A 26585-nucleotide genomic window follows, 5' to 3' on the forward strand; every position below is an offset into this window, starting at 1 on the left:
ATGTAATGATTAAAGTAGCAACGCAACTAGAATATTATAAGCTGGCAATGGCTGACGGACCGTGGAATAAATTTAAAGATTAAATCTCCTTTACATAAATTCTCAGCAGGCATCTTTTGTGATTATGTCAAAGGCGTATTGCTAGCTCCGTGTTACTACGGAGGGAGCGGTCATGAAAATGGCATTAGAAATATCGACTGTAGAACCGAGACCTTGAAAAAGTCTTTTTTCCTAATATTAGGAGAATAGAATATAATGCGTACGCAAATACCTTCAAAGCCAATCCCTTCCAAGATAGGAACTGTCAAGAAAAGCCAAGCGTAAATTCAGTTCCGATAAGAAATTAATGACCTTTTACTAATTTTTCCTTCGCATTCCTCTGTTATTGCATTTTCCTTTCATCCCTTATCTCTTCAGTGATTCATATTTCCTTTATAAAAACAGGTTCCACTGATAACAAGAAATACATTATGAAATCAGGAAGAGGTAAGGGGGCTTGAAGAAAGTAATGTACTCTACTCAAAGCCTGTATTCTTTAAGTATGCCCAGCATATACCTCAAGATTAGTAAAACAGACGATGAAGAAGATCTAATTATTTCAGATATATTTTATTGCTATCAATGGCAACCCTCCACCTATGGCAGGTTTCGGATGGGCAGACGGAATACCCACCTCTACACTCCCACCTAACACGACACAAAGCAACACCCAGCAGTAGAAGTAAACCTTTTTCCATTCCGCGTTCTCCCTGCCTTCCCTTATTCCACCCGACAGACACCTTCATCAACTATCCCTTCACGTACCAGACCACAGCCCAGCACTTTCTCTTCTATATATTACCGTCTTCAACATTCAATCGCCATTTAATATTTCCTATATCATTTATTTTTTCCCACCCCCTTTGAATTTTATGAGGGTAGAAAAAGAAACTTTGCACTTCCAAATAAAGATTCAACACGAATATTGCTTCGATACTGCGCATCAACATCAGGTAATCATCGTCATCAGTTTCTTTTTCTACCCTCATCATGAAGGAATTCCACAAAGTTAAGACTGAAAATGTTATGCTTGCCCTTTGAATTTCTCCCACCAGTCCTCTTACCTCGCCTGCCATAGACCTTTATCACTTGTCTGTTATTATTTCAGTCCGTTTTGCATACTTAACTCTCGTTCTTCTCTTTCACCTTTCTCCTTCATAATTATGTATTCTAATAACATTACGAATTAAAATTCAGTGAAAAACATGGCGGTAAAAAAATTTGACTGGAAAAGTTCTTTATTTGTTTAAGCGCCTTTTTTATAAGACTTAAAAAAAACCATTTCGACGAGATTTTTCAAACCTCATAAATTTTGTAATTATAAATCTTAATATCTTTAGAGACCTGTGACTATTGACGAGGCTGAAGCATAAATTTAATTCATCTCTTTTTTAATTTCAATTTTCTATTTCAAGCGGTTACCTTTTGCGTTTCACGTCCATTATAATGCCTAATTTAAATTACCAGAGAGTGTTTTTGCATCTGATAACCGCAAGGTTCACTGTTTATTGTAGGGTTATTTTGCTCAATTTTAGTTTTATGTTTCATTTAACTTTTTCATTTTCATTTCGCACGTGCATCATGCTGCCTACCCCGCTCACCGTGCTCGCGTATAAGGGACTTGTTTAATTTTTTATGAACCTCTCACTTCGTACTCGCTCTCCAAAGAGCACAGCCTGCTTTAGGCACTGCTCCATTATTTAATCCAACGGCCGCTGGAACGTTCTTCATGTTAACACGGCCTTTCACCGCGACGTCGGTTTGCTAGGTGAGAGTGCAGCTCATTCCGTACTCAGCCCTACGGCTTGCGATGCTCACATTTTCAAGTGTAGACGGGACGGACCACATCCTATTTATACGCCGCCTGTGCCTCCTAAAACCTTGAGGGACTCGAACAATCATCCAATGTCATTTCCTCTGGGTTAATAAACCTGGGATGCCCCAGCCCTGACAAATGCATCTGGGCTCCACTATCATCGGATCTAACATGGGGCAGCTCGTGAGAAACAAATGCATGAAACTGCATCCAGAAGACAAGTGCATTGCGAATATTGGGGAAATGCTCGCCTGAATAATTTAAGTTGACGTGCTGTTTCGTGTCGGTCAGACGTCCCCTTGAGTCTTCGTATCCCCGCGAAATGAACTTATTTCGTAATTTAGAGGGATACAAAGAAAATCTGCTAATTTCAGGAAGAACCGGTAACGCACGAGCAGAAAGCTCGGTAAAATAGTTTATGGATTTAATACGTTTTGGGAGACATTAGAAGGAAGAAGATTACACATACCTACTTAAAAAAATTTGGATAAAAGCAAATGAATCGATTTGAAATTTATTTTTTCATGGGTCATTACATTGACAGGTGAGAAGATGGTGAGAAATTCAAAGAAAAACTGCTGAACTGCTGAATTTATCGACATAAGGACTCATTTCTCCGTCGCCAGATTCATAATCACGGCAGCAAGAAAAGGCTTGCGGCAGTTTGGTCTTCCAGAATGCTATTAATGACCATTTTTTCAAATGGGTGGTGGTCTATCAGCCCTTGTCATACGCCCTCGTGGCGGGTCACAGGTTGAGATGTAGATATGGTCTCCACCTTGGAGGCTTCCACTTCTTTACCTGTGATTTGCCCACGACCTAGAATAATAACACTATGTAGACTGACAGCGTACAGTACACAACGATTGAAAAATCCGAAGAGTGTGAGCTGGGAAAGGGGAAGGCACGAGGGCAAACAGCGGATGGTGGCCGACCATCTCCCGGGGTAATGTCTCGGGCAGCTGATGCTATCCTCACGAAGATCTTCGTGCGAATCTTTTGTTTAGTCCTCTCCTCGATAATAAGAGGCTATAATTACACCAGAGACCCCTCGAGTAAACTTTTCTACTTGCAGAGGAATTTTTACTGATTTAACTTTGGCTTTGAAATCCGGAAAACTGGTCTTCCGACTATACGATATCTCACCTGAAGCCACCACGAATTGTACTCCAAAGGCCTTAACATAACTTAACATCGGAGGGCAAAACCAAGACGAGCATTGCATGGCCAAAGAGAAGGATCCGCCCAAGTTAAAGGAATCCTTTTTCAGAAGCATATCCCATATGATACGAATCACCGCTGTAATTTTTGGAAAAAGTAATTTGGGTCTGAGGTTATTACCTCGGGTTGAGAATTAGACTCATTCAATGGACACTTATATTTCAGTCCTGCAACAAATAAGTATATTCGAACTTTTAGAGGCCCATGATCTGACATTTTCGATTAATGTGTGGTCATTTCTGATTATTTTACCAATTTTCTACGAGACGAATAATTTTTATTGCACATTACTTCCAAATTAAAAAAAAAAACTATTATGCGAGTGTTCGCACGACTATTATGAGGGTAGGCATAAGCATCCTCTCGCTATATAAGACAGTTCTGAAATTTAGAATCTAGCTTCAAGGGCTCACCCCAGAATATCTCATCGTTTGACTGCGAGGGACGAGATGAAATTCAACCATCCAACGCATACCAATTGCTTGTGTTTGGTTGCCAAGGAAGTGTTCGACTTCCGATTACCAGTTCGCGGTTAATAAAGACTATGGAGTGAGATAATGACATGGACACTTCAAGCATATGGACAAATCAAAGAGTGGGCTTACTTCGTAGTGCCATTTCCATATTACTAAACAAGCAAAAGTATTCAAAAACATATTGAAGTAAAAACGAAAAAAATATTAATTAAGAGAATAAAAGCATGGGGATTAAACTATAAATAATGGATAGTTTACAGTAAACTAGAGTAAAAACAGCCATTATAAAATGTTACACATCTAATTAATGCCTCTTAAAGTTAAACATATAAAAAATAAAAGTGGATTAAATTGGAAAGACGATAATTTTTCCATTAACTTTTCCAGTTGTATGGATAAATGGATACGGTTTTTTTTAGATTCACGCATTCTTAGGGAAACTTGGTGGGGAACAATATACGCAAATTAGCACAGAGAAACCGAAAAGTATTCTTCAATGACCTACCGCATATCCATATACTATGATATCGCCAAAGAGCGTCGTGTGATTAAATACTACAACAATGCAAAAATGCAACAATTTCAGAGTGTAAAAATCATTCGCCTTGACTGGGATCCCAGTCAAGGCGAATGATTTTTACACTCTGAAATTGTTGCATTGAAATGCACATTAGCGGATGACTCCGTTAAAAGTTACTGTTGCGGCATCTCCCGCAGTTTCTTTGGAATTTGTCAAAGTATAAACACCATAAGTGTTTAAAGTTGGGTTTAACCTCGTGGACTGTGGCGCCTCGCGCACGACTACGAATGCCTGTGACATTGTATGTACGGCATTTCGTCACAACATCTTGTTCCTTTAAAAGCCCCAAAATTTCAGAGTTTAAGAGGACGCCTCGGTAGCATAATTGGCTAAAGCACTCGACCGGATATTGAGGGATCTGGGTTCGTATCCCAGTCAAGGCGAATGATTTTTACACTCTGAAATTGTTGCATTGAAATGCACATTAGCGGATGACTCCGTTAAAAGTTACTGTTGCGGCATCTCCCGCAGTTTCTTTGGAATTTGTCAAATACTACAACCCCTAAGTTTTATAGTTGGAAAATAATATCATCGAATGTTCAATTTTGGAGTAAATAGCTGGGTTGCATTTCAAAATATGAGAATTTTGAGGCTGAGCAACTAGTTTTCTTGACTTCCCAAGCTTTAAAATAAAACAAATTAACCACCTCTGGCTTGACATATTTTCCTTGTTTTAAATTTCTGTGGAATAAAAGCATACGTGACCTATCTTGCAGACTAAATAATTACGTATAGAAATATTTATTCTGCAATTTTAGAAATCTTAAGGGTCATGGCGATTGGACAGCGGTAAGGGTGACCATTGAAACATTTTTTATGTGTACTTACTGAAAACAAAAAAATAACACTCTATCTTTTCATTTTCTTCCGTGTTTTCATCAATATTTTGTTATACCTTACTCTGCAAGTAACCATAAGCACGACTAGCAGGTAGTGATACCTATCGGCCATTATGTCATTGGTGAATATTTGGGCTGCTTTGTTTGCGATTAGTTTATATTTCCATTCAGGACGTTTCCCACATTTGTCATAACGGATTGAAACATAAATGGATGAATCTCAAATGTGATGATCTAGAAATCATTCCCGTCTTCAGTCTTTTCTCTTTGAATAGCTCAAAGTAAACTGTTCACACACCAGCCAAATGTTTTTATCGAAAAATTTTACTCCTGACAGTTGATGAAATACCATGCCTTGAGGAACTGAATACGGGAAGTATTCTCCGAGTGAATTAATACATTAAGAACCCTAGGGAATTTGAGTTCGGTGATCAATAATTCACCGATTTTAAACTCTATGAAAACGCGTGACGGACTGCGTTACATGAATCTGGGCTACATCCATACGAACGCGTATTCGTTCAATTCGGCCATTGGAGAATATTTTCTCTCGGAAGTTCCTTATTCGTCAAGGACGTAAGAGCTCATCACGTCTCTCTCATTCCATGCCATAACCCATGACCTTTACTTTTACAGGACGTTTGACCTTTTACTTCATTGAGATTTCCCCAATATTGTAGGGATAATTATGTTTGGACTAAGCAAAGACAAAATCGTTTGTAACTGCTCTTTTTAAATAATGAAATAATCAAGGATCTAAATAGCGGTGGATTACTTTTCCGCGTAATCTTGCCCATATTTACATCCGGGCTGATACTTCCCTGTACATTTTCGACCGCCTCTGCCCACGTGTGCACTCCGATTACATCACAGCACGGCTATCCACCTCAATTCTAAAACTAGCCCCGGGGCAGATCCCAAAAACCTGGCGCAAAAAGGAGCTCAAATTGTTTGAGTGCTTTCATCGTCAGCCCCGTATTGAGGTAAACTCTGTGGGCGAGGAAGGTAACAGCGCAGGAAACAACTCTCCACAACTTCCCTAGTACTACTATTTGAGTCATCAGCCTCGAAAGAAATCACGTTAGAAAAGTATTAAAGTAATGCGTATTACAAACCTTTTATAACCGTGTGGTCAATGTTAGTGAAACCTTTTTCTTTTAAAGTAATTGTAGCACATAATTTTCCCTGCTGCAGTAACGGCCCATGCGTAACCTATCTTGCAGACTAATAATTGCGAGAATAATTACAGCTCTGCGAAACCAGAAACTTGAGCCCACAACCTCCTTATTACCCCGATTGTTTTCCTCAGCTCAAGAGACACCTCAAAGGTAATCATTACACCTCGGAGGATGAGGGGAATGCAGCTGTCAAGTCCTGGATTCGAGAAAAGTCGGAAGAGTTTTTCAGTGACGGAATGAAAAAACTTGTTATATGTTGTTGGGAGAAATGAGTTAGCTTTAACGGTGACTGTGTTGAAAAATAAATAAATGATTTTGAAACTTGAGAATTGTAATTTAATGTACTTGTTACCCGATCTTGCTATTTGTTTTTGTGTGCGCTCTACTAGCAGGTGTGCATTACCTTTAAGCCTACCCTCGTATTTATTCCGCAGGTTTGGTTAGGAAAATGTGTCAAGCGATGAATGTTTTTCTTTTGAAGCTTGGGAACTCTTAAAGAGTTACTGACTCTGCGGATTTTTAGAGCTCCTGGGGATATAGATATGAGGGCAATGAATTAATCCGCCAAAGCCAAATCACGTAAAAGGAGTATGGCTCACCTAGATGTACAATGGTTAATGTTCATTAATTGAATAATAATCCGGTAGATATTATGCATGTTACTTGGAGGGAGTAGAGAGCTTTATCGAGTAATGAATGACCACTTTACATAGCACTCTGCTTCTGACCGCAAAGATGTGTGACACTTCCACACCCGGCATGCGAAATCAAAATTATAAGATATCAAAATGATTTTTTTTATCGGAGTAGCTATTGCAATTAAGTGATGGAAATAAATTTCAACAGGAAATAACAGCACCTATTGAATTTGAAAAAATCTTTCAATGCATGCGAGAAAAGCTACCAATAGGGGGTTCAATAAAATATGATGGATCCAGAAAAGAATAATGTCTACGAGCTGGGCCACTTGGCAGAAAATATTGCTCAGGCATTGGCAGTTACTCTTATCCCATGTCGCTCTTGGAACAAATTAAAGCATGAACCTCTCAGTACGACAGCTCTTCGCTTAACACTAATAGCGTTACTTCCGACCTTCTTTTCAAGATCTCCTGCCGAAGTAATACGGTTTCAGTTTACACTTTAAAATGAATACAAAAAAACACTTCCAATACGTATGTGGAAGTGAAATGTAATTTAACTTTCGGATAGCGATTGAGTTCCAACCTCGATCTTCTAACAACCTAAATTGGCCACTACATATATTAACTTAATTTCATCATTCGTATAAGACAATAAGCTAGCAGCTAAGGGGTGATCTTGGTAAAAAAAAGTCAAAGACTAGTTATTTAAATGAGCTCTACGTATTTTGCAGTCCATATTTATATACAATTGAATATACTAAACAATTGAATATCGGAGAGGCCTCCCGACATGAAAGGAATAATTTGACAGAGTATCGTGATTGGGCATCACCACTGGAAATCTTGCATTTTCCCAAGGAAATCCAAAGAAACTACCATAGCTTCCCTTCATTTCCATGGAAAATGTGCATATTTTCTTAGAAGTCTCATGGAATTCTTGGGAGGGTGATTCCAGATGAGTTTACATAGCTCAAGATCCAAAAATACACCTTAGGTTTTCCACAATGTCGCGTCAGTTCCTCCAACCTGGCGGCATACTATGCGTTTGCGGAAGAGGGAGGGAAGGGAGTTCCTCATTGATTGAGGCTCACCACGCGATCGTTCCGTCAATATGAATACCGCTGGAATCCAAGGAACGAGATGCACTCGTTGGCATTTATTCAAACCGTAAACGGCCTAAGTTTACCGCAGCCAACGAGGCTAACGTACCTCGGGCGGAATACCAGCGTTTACAGAAACTACCGACAGAGGAGGTTTGAGGACAGATTGAAAGTAAGTATTCAATAAAATTTAAAACTCTTCCAGTCACTTAGAAGAGGAGTTGAAATGGAGAAACTTTTATTTTCGTTTGACGCATTGCAATCCTTCAATCTGTTACGGTTACACAATTCCACACAAACGTGTCCTATGAATATATAAGTGGGAGTACTATTAGTAATTAATTTAAACTAAGAAATAACCAAGATACCTGGATAAAATTTATTATACATATCAATTGATATTTATGTACATAATGTTGTAAATTACAGCTATTATGTTGATATTCTTTGGCTTAGGAAGCCGTAGGTTGAAGTAAGCGCGCGATTAAGTTTCTTCGTTTGAAATGTCACAATACCTTGGAAATCCACAATGAAATGGATGGTTATTTATGGAGTTGATAGCCAGTTACATGACACAGTTTGTGAGGTGGAAAAGGAATTTACAAAATGTCCTCATATCCCTCTTAGTCTATCTAAAGAGTGGAAGATGCTTCAACAGCGAAGAAAACGGAGGATTTCATCCAATAGATCGAAGAGCACCGGTCTAAAAGATCATGAATGACGCAGATCTTGGCGACGGCAGTGAGTGGAAAATTATTCTCGAAGAACTGTACATGTCAAAAGTGTCAGCGCGCTGGGTTCCTCGACTACTGACTTCTTTTCAGAAGCAAACACGGCGCGACCTGTCAAGGGAGATGTTGAAATTTTCGGAGCAAAACGAAGAGGATTCTTTAATTGCCTGGTAACAATGGATGGATCTTGGGTCTATGAATATGATCCCGAGACCAAAGAGATGAGCAAATATTGGAAGTTCTGGGATTCATCTCATTCCAAGAAGGCCAAAGTGTAAGAGTCTGCAGAGAGGATTATGCTGTGTTTCTTTATGGGAGAAGGATCAGACCATCACTGTTACCTATTACTGTATATAGCTAACAAATTGCGTGACGCCGTGAAGAGGAATTAAAGTAGTGGGGTTTTGAAATTTTGTTTGCCACATCTACCCTATTCTCCTGATTTCGCCCCAAGTCACGTTTTCTTATTCCCAGAACTCAAAAGACCACTTCGGAATTGTAGATTTGACAACACAAATGACGTCATCCAATAGGTGGAACAATGGTTTAGGACGCAATCCGCTGAGCTCTACAATGGCGTTCTTCTAGAGTGCTAGAATGCTGGGAGAAATGTAAAACTCCGCACAGAGACTATGCAGAAATATTTTAAGATTAAAAAAATTAAAAAAACTAAGTTTTTACCGCGATTATTTTCTGTAATAATTGAAAGCTTGCGCTACGCTAACCTTTCCTGCGTAAATATTCATCCTTCATTCCGTGCTCTTTTCAGGCAAGCACTGACTAGAAAATCCCGGGGTTAAGTCATCAAAGAAACTTTTTCAAATTATTTTCCTGGAACTGGATCGCATTCGAAGGGGAATCCGTGGTCCAGCGCACCTCAGGGCGGGCATTTGACCACCCGCGGTGGTCAAATGCCCGCGCGCCAAACGCGACACGCGTCAGTCCACGACCCCGCCGCGAATGGTGGAGTGGGCGGGAGCGTGGCCTAACGAACAATTTCCCGCGCCGACGCCCCAACTCCCATCCCACCCCACGCAGCCATTAGTCTGTTTATTAAATGCGGGGCGGGGGGCACACGTGAGCAACGTTGCCCTCCTACGTCGCGAGAGACCGACGGATGGACGATACGGAGGGCCCGACGGAGCGGAGGGGAGGGAATAAAGGGAGTATAGGCATAGAGTTCTCTCCCTGTTTTATAGTCAGGATCAACCTGTTTAAACAACCAGGGTAGTATTTTAACCGTATTTCATTGAAAGCTGCGATGGAGAAATTATGTGAGAAATTGGTTGTGCCGAATAAAATTGAGCGGAAAGATACATTGGTATTTTTACTCCAGTGATAATGGATTTCCACAAAGTTAAGCTTGAAAATATCGAATGATACCTCACCGTTTATACAGAGATTTTTCGGGTGTAGTTTTACCAAAGCTTTCTCTCCACCACGGTGTTTCTACTATTTTCACTCGAATGACGCAGCATTCGCAATTTGCTTTCCATCGTCATACATTCGTGCGAAAGGTTGAATTCGGACGGCAGCGAAAGAGTCACTCGTCAGAAAGACGCGCAGAGCTGGCGCCGCGAGGGTGCAGCGGGTGGCTGGCTAACCAGCGATGATGCAGCGCAGGCGGGCGCCCGCATACATGCTAACTTGTGCCAACAGCATTTATTGTCTTCGCCCCGAAAGACGTGACCGGAATGAAGCGTCCAATTTGGAGGAGTTTGTGTTTGTATGCGCGCTTGGGCGCTGCCGCGTTGCTCGTGGGCGGAACTTCGTCCCGATGTGCTGCAACTTGGAAAACTGCGAAGCTCCGTTTGTGAAAGGGAGGGGGTGGGGGAGGGAAGAAGAAACTTGCTCGACAAAGTGTGTGAGATATCGTGAAGAGCCACGGAAGGCTGATGAAAATGAAATGGATAGACGGAGCAACAAATGAAGACGCACTTCGTAGAGTGGGTGAAGAGAGAAGAAATTAGGGAAGACAATTACGTGAAGAGGGAAAAGTATCGGACAAATTCCCGGGACGCGATAGTTACCTGACGAGCGAAGCGCAGAGTGAAAGAAAGCCAAAAGAAAGTAACCATCGCATGACCCTTGAGAAGGAATTATTGGATGAATCAGCGCAAGGGGCGTTGCTCTACATGATGAAGAGACTGGCAGGCGACAAGATGGCGTGCAGAGAAGATGAAACCCAATCACAAAGACCGCTTGGCAATGTGGCAGTTTGTGATGATGATACTTAATGACACCGCGCTCATCAAAAGTAGGTTTTGCCATTCCCAAGGAAAAGGTTAAGAAAAATGAATGAAAAGGAGAAAAAATTATATTTTAAAAAAGTCATTTAAATTTACAGGGAAATTCCAGTTATCTGAGAATTATTAATGGGTAATCTACCGGTTCAAGTAGATCTTGGATGGACACAAAAACCAAATATTTCTCCTATCTCTCCTTACAAAACACATCCCAAAATCCTATTCTACAAGTCCCTCTTCCTCTCTGTGTGAACTTCCTTCATCCCGTCCAACATCCCTATCCTTTTCCTGCCCTTTCCTCGTTTGCCTAATATTCTCCCCTCTATTACAGTCTTTAGCATCCCACTGCCGATCAATACGCCCTTCATCCATATTTTTTGTCTCATCATGGTTTCTCCCGGCAATCCCTTCTCCTCCCCCATCATGCCAAGCACTTGCTCGTTTGTTTTCCTTTCTGTCCACTTCACTCTAACCCTCTTTCTCTACAACCATGCACAATTATTTGGTAAATATTATAAATACGTCAATATAAAAAGTGTTGAAGTACCTGGGTCTGTTTTTCGTGAATTTGAACAACCAAGAAATCAATGGAGGCTCACGAAAATCCACCGATGAAGATAATCAAAGCAGTAAGAATAATGGAAAAAGAGCTGACTTGTGTAACGTAGCTCTTGGAAGGAGGAGGGTATGGCATCCTGGAGCCATGAGCAAAGGCGTGAAGTAAACTTCTGTAAAAACTTTGATATCATCGTAGTTTCGTCAGGCGCTTAAACTGGATTTCCGGAGGAAGAGAAAGAGCGAAGATTTAGGCTTCTGAGATGCGAAGAGAGTGGAGAAGAATAGAAACCAGAAAGTTGACGAAAAGGAGTGCGTTCCTAGATGTGATAGGGGGCTGATTGTGGGTATGATGTGGAGGAGCGAGAGTTGCTGAGAGAAATTCGAAGGGATAAAAAGTGGATGCTGGACACATAGCGCGGCAAGGATTAAGGAGCGTGACAGGGTGGACGATGCTGGATTAGGAGGATAAGATAGGGCAGAGTTAGGGATAGAGAATGGATGGCATGGTAGATTAAATGACGGGAAGTAGAATGAATGTGGAGTTTACGAGCGGCTTATTGTAGCGTAAGGTTTGATCACATGAGGTATCGTGCTATTCGTTGCTTCTAACGGTACGTAGGGGTGCTGAAAGGTAGCTTAACTTCTGGATCCATAAATAAACTTTTTCGGCCAATGTAATACTGATAATGATACAGATATTGATAAAAAAAGGAGGAGAATACGGCATGGGGATGACGATCATGGATAGAATAAATAATGGGTGACAGGAAAAAATAAACGGTTTCAGACAATCAACCCCTCTCACTCTGGGCCGATTATGATCAAATATCAACCCTTATCTATCTAAACTGCCGACAGTGCGTCCGTTTCGAAGCAGAGGATTAAATACAATTACGATTGCACAAAGCGTAGCATTCTACCACTCCGTTCCGGCCCTTGTCATCCAGAATTGAAAACGGGAGCCGAGGGATCAAGGAAAACAATCTCCTTTCCTCTTTGTCTCCATCCTTTGACACCCCCCACCCCACACCCTCCTCTTCAAACTGTTTGATGTGGCCAGGCGGTGCTCTGAAGTGACCGATGGACCGATGAAGTGTTGATTGCTTCCGGACTATAGAGTTTTGAAGGCAGGGGTGGCTCATTTACGGGGTTGGCTTCAACAGAACGGCAAAATGAGGCGCCGCCCAGGGCAGCAGGGACCGAGGCACACGACGGCGGACCGTAGCGGCCGGTGCCATCAAAGTATACGTCCTACTGTGACCAAATTTGTGCTCGACACAAATTCGATTATACGCCACATTGATTGATAAACAAAAATGAAGATGAGGTGGCAGAGGGAGAAGAGGGCAAAGCGATTTCCATGGAGGGCGCCACCACGGCGACTGAGGCGCCAAAGAGTGGCGCCAGTCCATCCCCGCCCTGAAATATTGGTTGAACCGAGGATTTTGATTATTATCAAGAAAAATACTACATCAATGCAGAGTTTTGCCTTCGATGGACCCGAGCCCTGAATTACCACAGAGAGCCAGCCGTCTGGCGCCAAACTAAATGGCAAATAGCATGACTCCTTACATTACAAAACACAATCAATTCCACATTCTCCTCTACCAACCTTTATTCCATCCAACTTGGTGCATACTTTTGCCCCGCTCACCGGACACTTTTCACTCTGTGCATCACAGTTATCAACTTTCTACTGTCTCTCAAGATCTTCTATTCCCACTTTTCCTGTTTCATTCAATTTCTACCAAAAATACGCTCTCTTCCCCGATAAATTATCAACTACGACTTCGACTCCCTTTACAATAATTTCAGTTTTCCTTTCATATCGACAACCACGTATCAAAAGCACACAAAATCCTAAAAAACCCTGCCTCGCTCTCAAATTTCAGAGCCGTAATTAAACGTGCATCCTTGCATCAAAGCATTCCGCAATCTTTTCTTTACATTTTTACTTAACAACCTTGTCATCCAAACTCCTCCTGAGTCTAAACGATTTCTTTTGATACGCATTTCCTCTTTTAATGCTTGCTCTCTTCACGCATCAATTTTTATACAAATCTAATGAATTTTCTCTTAAACGATTCTCATTTTTTGAATGAAGTTTCCTCCCATGTATCCCAAAAACTTGCCGCCCATTCCAATTACGGCCCAACTGAAATAACTGTGACATTTTCGCTGCATTTCCCGAATAATGAAGCCTAGCTTCTTTCATGCTGACCCGCATGTTCTCATGATGTGTTTAATCCATAGAATGAGATTCACGAGACCAAAGAATCACGAAAGCGTTGACCTATTTCGATTTTTTAAATTCGACCCCATCTATTTTATAATTAACATCTTCTTTCTTTCGATCCAAAACTTCGGTTTTGTGAATTTTTCAGATATTTAATTCAAATCAAAATTCCTTCTCCTAATGGAATAAAACCATACACACGTAACACATCTTTATCAATATCACGCTCCTTATCGCTGACCACCGTCATTGCCGCTGACTCGAAGGAGCCCTTTTCAACGCAGTCTTTAATGAGCCGAGGGGACCAATGTAGAAATCAGCATCTAATCAGCTTATTTGCTTTCTCGCAACCGGAAATCCAGGGTGTCCGAGTTCCCTAAGAGAAGATATTCCGATTCCCTTTCTATGAATTGTGAGAAAGGAAAAGTGAATGAATACCCTCCACGATAGAATGGGCGAAGGAAAGCTGGGAGTGGTGTGCAATGCTCCAAGTCGATGGAGACGAGATGGGAGCCGTGGCGACACCCGATTTCGAGAAGTGCCAATTTAATTGCGAACAAACCTGTCGTGAGCTAAACCCGCGCTGCGCCTAAACTCTTACAGAGTTAACTCACTACGAAGGAGGTTAATTCTGCCACCTTCGCGGTGAGTTAATTCTGCAAGGGGTCGGTACTTCCCCTTCTGCTGCCCTTCCGTTTCACACGATGTTCTAATAATAATAATGTGGCCGTAATCTCATCGCTGGCACTTAAAGTGAAGTTGTCCAAATGGATTCGGACAATTTTGTTTCGAAAAATATTTGGAGGAAGAGTATTTTACTGGAGAACACACTAAAAAGGGAACCAACAAAACACTCGTAGAACCGTGAAAGTACTTGGGGGTAATGAAATCACATTCGTGAAATATGCGGAATGTCAAATAAAAAGATGGGATTCATAAAAAGGATATTTGAGAATTGTTATTGAAGGGTCACGGAGCAGTGTTATTTCACGTTAATTAGTACCCTGAGTATGCTGCAAGTGTATGGGATCCTTTACGGGGTAGGCTCAATTTCGGAACTAGATCGAGTGCAACGTAGAGTAGTTACGCTTGTGAAAAGTTGTTATGAACAAGGTATCAGGGCCAAGATACTATCGGAAGAATTAGGATTGGAGCCACCAGTTGACCGTGGGCTTAAATATAGGTTAAATTTACGGCGTACATTTGAGGCCGGTTACTTATCTGAGGATCAAATTACAGACCCCCACTTATTATGGTGGATAAGATCACCTACGTAAAATCAGGGAGATTTATTATAGAATGGATAGATTTAAAATTTCGTTCTTCCCTCGAACCACTAGAGATCATAAGAGACATGACAGCAATCGCGCAGCAGGTAATTAGAATTGGTAGTGTATATTTTTGTCGATATCTTGCATGTTTCTTCCTGCGTGCTATTTTTTAATTTAATAGACCCATCTTTTTTAGAATTCTACAGCATGATTTGAATGCACGTTTCCTGTTATTGAATATTGTTGCTCGTAAGTGATTTCTTTTTTTATGTGATTAAGGATTGTCAAGAGCATGAACAAACTAATATTTGTGTAGAGGTGACATGGTTTGGTTTTATTCTAATTTAAGGGTGGTGACCTAACACCACCCCCACCTCACGACCTTGCGGCGGATTGCTGGGTATTAACTAGAAAGAGATGAAAATTAGGGCAAACGCCAAATTTGGCACGCGTCTGCACTGTTCCAGCAATCTTGCAGCGAATACGTACATCCATCGACGAGGACGGAAGTTCCTTCTCTTCGGCAGTTCCGCGAAAAAAGCAAGTGCCGATGGTATCCCGGCAACCATTATTGCCTGCGAACGTTCCTCGCGGAATCATATCTATCGTTCCATCATCCAGGAGAGCCCCGAGGGGGGTTGGGTGTCGGCTCCTTGTCACCGGCCACTCGACTTTTCTCACGGTCGAGCTCCCGAGCCGGGAGAAGGCCTTTCGCACCCTCTCCTCCCCCGGCCACAGCAGGAGTTAGTAGCGGAGGGGACGTGGATGGTGATGGGAGGCAAAGTGAATTATGGGGCAGGCCCTCCCCCACGCCGCCACTATCATCTCCGTCCCGCTCACTCACCCAGACTCCCTCTCCTGCGTCATCCGCTCCTTACCATACACGCTCCCGTACCAGACCACCGCCTTCTGACCCCCCCCCCCTTCACCACCGACTGGCTACTAAGACGACCACTCAGACTAACTACATCTCGACCTTCTGTCCCCCGTCGTATACCCCCCGAAACCCGCGTCTCGCAAAATCCGTGAGAATGCCATCAAATCTCCCCAGGCGACCCCCTCACCGAGACCTCTTGCGTGTGTGCTCTGTGGACGAAGACCGATCGCCCACCAGAACGGTACTCCCGCCCAAGCCGATGGTGAGACAAAGCGCCGGTATTGCCGCGGCATGCAGATGGAATTCCGACGCCGTTTCCCTCAAGGGTGGCGAATTGCCGCCGAAACGGCTTGAGGCGATCCGCGGCCGCCCCTGTGCCCCTGGGGCCGTGAATCCGAGCGGTGGACGACGCGACTCGTTGGGATGCTTCTCGTGTCTCTCTTATTCGATAGATTTGCAGCAACTGGGATCCTTTGCACGGGGTCCTTCCATCCGACCCCTCGGGGTTCTGGAGAGACGTCCATTGGCTCCAAGAAGTTGGACGTCCGAAACTTAAATGTTCTTCTTTGAGTCCCACACTTAGTTAAGATACATTGGAACGAAATCTTTGGCACATATGAAAAAATTGATTCGTGAAATATAAATACACAATGTGAAACAAATAAATAATGAAGGATCTCAGGTTTTCCCGGCGTATGGTATTCAAGAAGTTCTCTCGGGTTTCCCACCGGGTCAGGTTGCAGTGCACCGACGTTTCGAAGGCTGACTCTGCCATCGTCTCACTTCACCCTGAAGACGATGGCAGAGTCAGCCTTCGAAACGTCGGTGTACTGCAACCTGACCCGGTGGGAAACCCGAGAGAACTTCTTGAAAACAAATAAATAGTTTACAAATGGCACCGTTTACTTGATACCGAACGCTTGGATATTAGTAAATGCTTGTTAACTTTGAATAAAGGCTCAGCTATTACGCGTTCGGTAATGGATTTCGGCATACTTTCCTTTAAAGACTAATGGTGTTACCAGGATCTCAAGGAAACAATTTCGGTCAAATTAAATCGTATTTGCGAAAAGAATAGTATATGCAGATGGTATAAATATTTTACTCATATAGCTGAGCTAATGGATGATTTACGGCATCATGACTAAATTTGGTTTCAGGACATGATGTGCCAAGCAAGTTAGGAATCGAAAGAGGACATTTATGTGTCAAGTGCTGAAGACAATAAACAATACGTATATCCTGACTATGCGGGATTCTGCCGATATAATAATATCATGTACAGCTGTGTTGGCTGGAATTTCAAAAATTTTGACGAGACTTTTCTAAAAATCCTTACTCCTGTCATCAGTCCCCTCCTCCTTGTGAAACCCTCTTTGCCTAACGCAATTCTCCTTCAGATATCCGAGTCTATGGTCAAAACGTTACCTCTTCGACCACTTTAATCCAAAACACTTCCGAGATAAGTTAACTGTTCCACCTGCTCTAGTTTATAAACTCATATTTCAATATTTTTCTCAGCTATTCTTTCTCGAAAACCGCATAATCTTGGTTTCATTTAAATTGATTTTAATCCCATAACTGATTGATTTTCAAATGCAATCAGCATTGTTAGGAATCCCTTGGCTGACTCGTTAAATAAAGGTTGGCCATCCACGAACACAGCTGGTTTTATGAATTCCCCACCGACTCTCATTCGTATCTCCAGTTCTTCTCGTGCCTTTTTTTTACCATTTCCCACGCTTACACTACGCTGAAACTCTTGTGTCGTGTTGGACATCCCTCCTCCTTGACCTTTCTCTCTCCCAAATAGCCACGCCTCTTTAACGAAAAGCGTTGCAAGAAGCATGGATTTGACTTCTGTGAACATGCCTGTACTCCAGATTAGACAGAAATTCCCTCTACCATGCCATCCCTCCCTCCTATCCTCAACCATCCCAGGGTCCCTTCCCGCATGGCTGAGTAGGATTGAAATAAAACTAGCTAAGTGCATACTGAAGCCCTCACTCCCTTGCTGACTTATGTCGTAGTTTCCGCCTACACCTCTCCTCCTCCCCGCTAGGGCGACGTCCGCTGCCGACAGCTGGGTGACATACCTGTGGCGTCCGGGGTGGGGACCAGAAGTTGAAAGGCTATGGATTAAAGCGATTTTCCCCTTCTATTCCTTTCAGTCCTGCATGACCTCCATGGCGGTGAGCTCTCGTTCAAAGGGTTGTGGTTCATTTTTTCCCTTCTTTATATATATACGCCCTCCCCGGACTACAACCTTGACGTGGTGGAAGGGCTTGTGCGTTCCGATGACCCCAAGGTTACCCCCAGGTCGAAGGTTAGGAGCCAGACGAAAGGTAGTCCACGCAGCGCCTGTTCCTCAGTGAGGCGGCTGCAATGGCGTCTGACCCCAGTGGGGCGGCCAGTAAGTGATGGTGTCACGTTAAAAACACTATTGAGGAAGGCAACGGGAAACCACCTCAATTATCATTCCCAAGAAAAATATGATGGACAATAGAGATATTTTGAGTCCTGGCCACCACGGGGCCGGCCCAATCGGCCGTGTGTCGTGCCCGGCAGCGGGGGAGGCAAGGCTTCCGCGGTCGTCATCCCACGAAACCCTTGCAAGGGAAAACCAGCAGCAGCAGGACAGAAGACGCAGGAGAAGAAGACAAAATTAGTTAGAATAGGAACGTGGAATGTTAGGACAATGATGAGGGCAGGGAAATTGGAGAATGTTAAGCGAGAGATGGAAAGGGGAAATATAGATATTTTAGGTCTATGCGAGGTGAGATGGAAAGATAGCGGGGATTACTGGAGTGATAAGTATAGAATAATATACAGCGGTGGGGACCAGAGCCAACGAGGGGTTGCCATAGTATTAAATGAAGAGGTAGGAAGAAGAGTAGTCAACATAGAGCAGGTAACGGATAGAATACTACTAGTGAAGATAAAAGTAGAACCGACGAACTTAGTTATTATTCAGGTATACATGCCACCGAGCACCCATAAGGAAGAAGAGGTCGATAGGATATACGATCAGTTAGAGGACATGATCGCGTGTGTTCCTGCAGGGAAACATTTGATAGTGATGGGGGATTGGAATGCGACGGTAGGCGAAGGAAGAGATGGTGACGAGGTGGGGGATTACGGTTTAGGCTCGAGGAATGACCGCGGGGAGACAGCAGTTGAGTTCTGCAGAAGACAGGGGTTAGTCATCACCAACACTTGGTTTAGACACCACAAAAGACGCAGGTATACATGGAAAATGCCAGGTGACTCAGGAAGATATCAGCTAGATTATATCCTGGTTAGACACAGGTTTAGGAACAGTGTGAAAAATTCCCACAGCTTCCCGGGAGCGGATGCGGACTCAGACCACAATTTAGTTGTTATGAAATGTAGCGTACGTTTCAAAAAGATAAGGCAGGAGCGGTGAGTTAGAAAATGGAATGTAGAAGCATTAAATGGGTTGAAAAGGAAGGAATACAAACAGGTGGTAGAGAAAATCATGGAGGATGGTAAAGGGCTTAGTACTATAGAAGAAAAATGGGAAATGATCTAGAAGGGGTTGTCTTAAGCCGCAAAAGACACTATTGGAACCGTTAACGCTAAAAGGACTAGGAAACCATGGATCACGGATGAGATGATTACAAAGATGGATGAGCGGCGAAAATGGAAGAATATAAATACAGAATTAGGCAAAATGAAGTACAAAGAATTGAACAATAAATTGAGGCGGGCAACAAATAAAGCAAAAGAAGCATGGTGGAAGACGCAGTGCGAGGATATGGAAAGTCTGCAGAGGAAGGGTGAAATCGGTGCGCTGTACAGCAAAGTTAAATCGTTATCGGGAAGTAAGAAAGGAAGAGCTATTCTAACAGTTAGAGATAAGGCGGGTAAGGTAATATTTGACGCAGGAAAGATCCAAGAGAGATGGAAGGAGTACTATATATAGAAGAACTGTATAGTAAAGAACTCAGACCAACAAAGTTAGACATTGAAAAAGAAAATGACGTAGAGGAAGACAGCTTAGGTCCAGGCATACTTGAAAATGAGATAGAAAGAGCATTAAGGGAGATGAAACTAAATAAGGCCGTGGGGATAGACAACATTCCCGTGGAACGCCTGAAACCATCGATTATATTCCCGTGGAACTTTTAAAATGCTTAGGAAAATGTGGGAGGAAGAGGCTATATGGGCTGATCCGTAGTATTTATGACGAGGGAATCTGGCTGGAAGACTTTGTGAGATCAGTTTTAGTTCCTATTCCGAAAAAGGTAAAGGCCACGTCATGTGAGGACTATAGGACAATTAGTTTGATATCCCACGCAGCTAAAGTTGTTCTCAGGATCATAAACAAAAGGATAGAGAGTAGGGCAAATGATTACTTAGGGGATGATCAGTTTGGGTTTAGAAAGGGGAGAGGTACGCGTGATGCCATTGCAGTAATGAGATTATTAATCGAGAGGAATATAGAACACAACCAGGAGGTAATTGCCTGTTTCGTAGATTTCGAAAAAGCGTTTGATAGGGTGAATTGGGAAAAACTAATGAGTATTCTGCAGAAAATAGGAATAGATTGGAGGAAAAGGAGGCTAATCCGCAACCTGTACATGTCTCAGACTGCTCAGGTGCGGGTGGGAAACGGGGAGTCAGGATGGGCAGTGTTAGGAAGAGTTGTAAGGCAGGGTTGCCCACTATCACCGTTGCTGTTCAACCTGTATGCAGAGGAAATGATTAAAGAGGCATGGGAAGAACTGGAGGTAGGAATGAAAGTGGGCGGGGAATTCGTAAAATCAGTTAGGTTTGCTGATGACCAAGCCTTAGTTTGTCAGTCAGCCAAGGGGCTGCAAGCATTGCTGAGTGAATTGGAAATTCATTGCGACAGGTATGGGATGAGAATCAATATTAATAAAACAAAGTTTATGCGATTTTCTAGAAAGAAAAAGGCCAAGCTTAACATTAAAATAGGAGGGCAAAAACTAGAGCAGGTAGAACAGTTTACGTATCTCGGTAGTGTTTTGGACCAACACGGTCAAAGTAGTAGGGACGTAAGGAGGAGAATTGCGCTGGGAAAAGAGGCTTTCACAAAGAGGAGGGAGTTGATGACAGGGGCTTTGAGTAAGGATGTTAAGAAAAGACTCGTAAAAACTTTGATATGGAGCGTAGCTATGTACGGTGCGGAAACGTGGTCATTGAGGCAGGAGGATAGACGTAGATTGGAGGCTTTTGAAATGTGGGTGTGGAGAAGAATGGAGAAGGTGAAATGGACAGAGAAGAAAACAAATGAGGAAGTACTTGGTATGGTGGGCGAAGAGAGGGGTTTGTTGGGAGCAATCCTATGGAGGCAGGAAAAGTGGATGAAGGGGGTGCTGACCGGCAGTGGGATGTTGAAGACTGTGATAGAGGGTAGAATGTTGGGCAAAAGAGGAAAGGGAAGGAACAGGATAGGGATGTTGGACGGGATGAAGGGAGGAAGAAAGTATTCAGAGATGAAGAGGAACCTGATATAGAGTAGGATGATGGATTTTGTGTTTTTTTAGGAGTAATAAAATATTTGTTTGGTAGTTGTGTCCATCCAAAAACCTATCTTAACCGGTAGATTACCATAAAAAATATATATCTATATATATAAAGGAGAGTGTTTGTTTGTATGTATGTAATTTGTTTACTTTTTTGCTGTCATAGAAACAGCATTTTTCCAACAATGCCAGCAGGATACTTTTGCAAGAACACTATTGTATTCAGAATTGCCGAGATATTATGGGTGGAATACATCAAGGAAAGTCTTTTGTAGAATCAAAATAGGCAACTTTGATCCTGAGAATAATATTTATTCATGTGTCGCATTGGGCCGAGTCTACCCAGTCCATCCTAACAACGCCGAATGTTATTTTTTAAGAATGATTCTACATACCATTAGAGGACCTCGCTCATTTGCAGAATTAAGAACGGTAAACGGAGAAATATGTGAGACATTCAGAGAAGCTTGCCAGAATTTAGGGTTCCTAGAAGGAGATCAACACTGGGATGACTCATTGCGAGAGGCCAGTTTGATTTCTCTTCCAGGACAAATCCGAATTTTGTTTGCCATCATAATAACCTCCTGTAATCCATCTAACCCAAAAACAATATGGGAAAAATATAAAGAATCAATGAGTGAGGATATACTGGCTAAAGTTCGAAGTGAAAATCCTACATTGGATATTACGTTTAACTCCGACATTTTAAATAAAACTTTGATTAATTTGGAGGAAAAGTGTATCACCATGGTTAACAAGACTTTAGTGGAACTCGGTCTTTTTGCACCTGTACAAGATCAACAGGGTGTATTTTATCCAGATTATATACGTGAAACTAGCTACAATGTCTTAGACTTAGAAGCATACATCGCGGATAAAAAGCCACTTCTTAATGAAGATCAGAAATTCGCGTACGAAACAATAATGGATCAAGTAGATAAACAAGAAGGAGGTATAATTTTTCTTGATGCTGCTGGTGGCACGGGAAAAACATTTTTAATTAATTTAGTTCTCGCTGAAATCAGGGTTCATGGAGTAATTGATCTAGCCGTTGCATCTTCAGCTATTGCAGCGACATTAATGGAAGGAGGAAGAACAGCCCACTCTGCCCTAAGTTGCCACTTAATATTTCCCGACAAGAAAATCCCACCTGTCATATAAATAAAACAAGCGGCCAGGCACAAGTTCTTATAGAATGTAAATTGATAGTATGGGATGAGTGTACGATGGCTCATTAAAAATCTCTTGAGGCCCTCAACGCAACACTTCAAGATCTTAGAGGAAACTGCAGTTTAATGGGAGGAGCTCTGGTACTCCTGTGTGGAGACTTCCGTCAAACTCTGCTTGTCATTCCAAAATCGACTCCAGCCGATGAAATTTATGCCTGTTTAAAACATTCTGTTCTATGGAATCATGTCCAAGAAATTAGCCTTAAACAAAACATGCGAATCCTCTTAAGAGATGGGAATGCTCAAAATTTTGCAAATAAACTTTTGGAGATTGGAGAAGACAGATTAGTTATTGAAGCATCTGGTATGATAAAATTGTCATCAGATTTATGTGTATCGGTGAAAACTGTCCGCGATATGATACAAGCAGTCTATCCTAACGTAAATCAAAATTATAAAAATTTAGAATGGTTGCGAGAAAGAGCCATTCTTGCTCCTAAGAACGATGATGTTAATGAAATTAACAAGGAGATACTAGCCATGCTGCCAGGAGACGTGATTGAATATAAATCGGTTGATACCGTAGTGGATGCTGACGAAGCCGTCAATTATCCAACGGAATTCCTAAATTCACTTGATCCAGCTGGATTGCCACAACATCGCCTTATACTTAAAGTAGTATCTCCAATCATTTTATTGCGAAATTTAGATCCACCAAAACTCTGCAATGGGACACGATTGTGTGTGACAAAATTAATGAAAAATATAATCCAGACAGTCATTTTAACTGGAAAAGGAAAAGGTGAAATAATTTTTATTCCACGGATACCTCTAATCCCAACTGATCTTCCCTTCAACTTTAAAAGATTACAGTTTCCAGTCCGGGTAGCTTTTTCAATTACCATTAATAAATCACAGGGACAGTCTTTAAAGTTTTGTGGTGTTGATCTAAGATCGCCATGTTTTAGCCACGGGCAACTTTATGTTGCTTGCTCCAGAGTAGGTTCGCCTAAAAATTTATATATTCTTTCTCCTGGATATGAAACAAAAAATGTAGTTTATAAACAGGTGTTAAATAAAAAAGATTCTTAAATTTGTATGAAGTAGTGTATTATTGTATTTTATAATTTGTTGTTTTTATTTATGTAGTATATTTATATTATTGTTTCTCCCTAACCCGTGCAAAGCCGGGTATGCAGCTAGTATATACTACCTTGATCAAAAAGTTCCCGGAATAACCACCGTGTGGCGCTCCCATCGTTCCGATTTGAGTTCTGTTTTTTTGTTAAATTGGTACATCTGTTGTTGATATTCCCTTTAAATCTTAGTGTCATAACTTGACATTTGCAAAAGTTACGGTCGGTTTTCGGTATGTCCATCAGTGCTTCCTGCGATTTTTCCATTACTTCCTCTCGGCTGCTAAAACGCGTTCCCCGTAATGGTTTTTTAACTCGATTGAACAGAAAGAAGTCACAGGGAGCCAAATCAGGTGAATTCGGTGGCTGTTGGATGGTATTTGTTGCATTTTTCGTCAAAAAATTACGAATAATGATAGCACTGTGCGACGGTGCGTTATCATGGTGCAAAATCCACGAGTTTTCTGCCCACATTTCTGGTCTCTTTCGGCGAATTGCTTCACGCAAACGTCTCATAACGCCCAAATAATTAATACTCTTTGTTTACTGTCTGGCCTTCTGGCAAAAATTCATGATGCACTACACCGTTGTAATCCATGAAAACCGTCAGCATTGCCTTCTTTTTTGACTGAAAACGACGTGGTTTTTTTGGTCTCGGCTCATTTGGTGAACGCCATTCACTTGCCTGATGTCTGGATTGCGTGTCGTACTCATAAACCCACGTCTCGTCTCCAGTAATGATCCTTTTGATGAATGTGGGATCGGATTCAGCCTCGCAAATCATGTCTTTTGCGACGTCAACACGGTCTCTTTTTTGCATGAAATTGAGGTCTTTTGGAACCAACTTTGCTGCTACACGACGGAAACCCAAATCATTAACCACAATGTCTTGGGCGGATCCATAGGCAATGTTCAAGTCCTCCGCTATTTCTCTGATGGTTAATTTGCGGTTATTGACCAACATTTCTTTTACTTTATCAATTTTTTCACCGACTTTCGATGTCGATGGTCTGCCACTGCGTTCATCATCTTCGATTGACTCACGACCACTTCTGAACCGCTCGTGCCACTGGTAAACGACCGTTTTTTTTTAGAGAATCGTTGCCGAAACACTTTTCCAACATTTCCAAAGTCCGTGCGCCACTAAATCCGTTTTTTACGCAAAATTTAATACAAGTTCGTTGTTGCAAATTTAAATCCATTTCTGAAATTGTAAAAAATCGCCAACACACACAGAGATAGATGTACTCTTGGCTACGTAACTTTTGCAAATGTCAAGTTATGACACTAAGATTTAAAGGGAATATCAACAACAGATGTACCAATTTAACAAAAAAAACAGAACTCAAATCGGAACGATGGGAGCGCCACACGGTGGTTATTCCGGGAACTTTTTGATCAAGGTAGTATATATATATATATATATATATATATATATATATATATATATATATATTATATATATATATATATATATGATTGTATAGCCGCAACACTGTTTGGGTATAATTATTAATTGTTAAAATTAAGGGCTTCGTTAACATGGGTGAGGGCCGGTCGGACTCGTTTATTGGTTTGCGTATCCAAACGTTTTTTCAAGGACTCGCAGAGAATATTTTTCCCTTCGCAAAATTCCTTTTAAAACAGCATTCATCTCCCATATACCTAACCCTTTACACCTGGTGTTTGCTTCCCCTGCCACACACACATTCTTGGTGGAACGCGGGATATTTATAGAGATTTTACAATTTTTTCATTCCACCCTTGTCCTATAACCCCGCTAATCAATCCTTCCTTTGTGTGTGCATCCACCGGAAAATGTGTATGTTGATATTTTATTACTACCAAAATAAATACATACTGTTTAACGTCCAAGTATAACTAACGTAATTGTCAAATTCTAAATTGCACATTATTGGATAAATTTTTTACTCCATCCTAAGGTGCAATTTTTTGTTAGTTGATAGTATATGTATTTGCATGCGTGTAAGTTGAAAGGATTTATGCATGTATGTATGTCTCTATGGGTGTAGGTTTGCATGGATACGTTGGTATTGCATGTGGTTTTGTTCTCTTTTACAGGTGGTGACCTAGCACCCCCTGCAACACGCCCTTGCGGCGGCTTGCGGGGTATTATGTAGATATAGATGAACGTAAGACTTAAGTGGAGTTGGAGTTCTTTGTAGAAGGATGCCTTAACGAGACGGTTATCCACGAGTAAGTTGCCAAATTATAATCCACCAACAAAAAAGCTCTTATTTGAACTTCTCAATTCCGAGAGCTGGAAAAAGAGCGGGTGATTCGGCCGCCACCCTCGGAGCCTCCAGAGCCATCTCGCTGCTATTTAAATCCGCGACTGCTGCGGAACGACTCCAGCCTCCAGGGAGCGCAGAGGTATTACGTATAGTATTTCGTACCCCGCTCGTGTGTGCGTGTGTGTGTGTCCCTGATTGCGTACGTCTTTTTTGACTTGAGAGTGCTTCCTCGCAACGCTGGGGAAAAAAATAGGAATTCGTCGCGAGACTCCCTCGGCCATTGCAATACGTAACGTGCCGTTCCCGTGTTACGGGGACAACTGCAAAGGGGCGCGGAATGACATCGCACGGAGCCGAACGGGCGGGAGAACGGAGGGGGTATCTGGAGTAAGCACTCTCTGGAGCCCACGAAATTATGGTCGGGAAAAGTAGTTGGAGTTTTTCCTCCGTGCGCGGTGGAATAGTTTATAATAGAATTAGTGCAGTCTAGTGAAATTCGTACTTCATTCCTGAAACTAAAACGACCCCGCGTGGTGTACCTTTTGTTTTGCGGCCCACCTCAAGGTCATGTCGCATCGTCTGGCAGAGCGTTGCTTAGATCTGGTCAGCTGGATGCGTGCGATAAGATCGTCATTGGTCGGATTAAAGGTACGGTTTCTGATTTTAGTTGCTGGAGCAAACAATTTAGACAACATTATCCTCA

This window comes from Hetaerina americana, unplaced genomic scaffold (assembly GCF_022747635.1).
Source record: "Hetaerina americana unplaced genomic scaffold, ioHetAmer1.1.p SCAF_6, whole genome shotgun sequence".
NCBI lineage: Eukaryota > Metazoa > Arthropoda > Insecta > Odonata > Calopterygidae > Hetaerina > Hetaerina americana.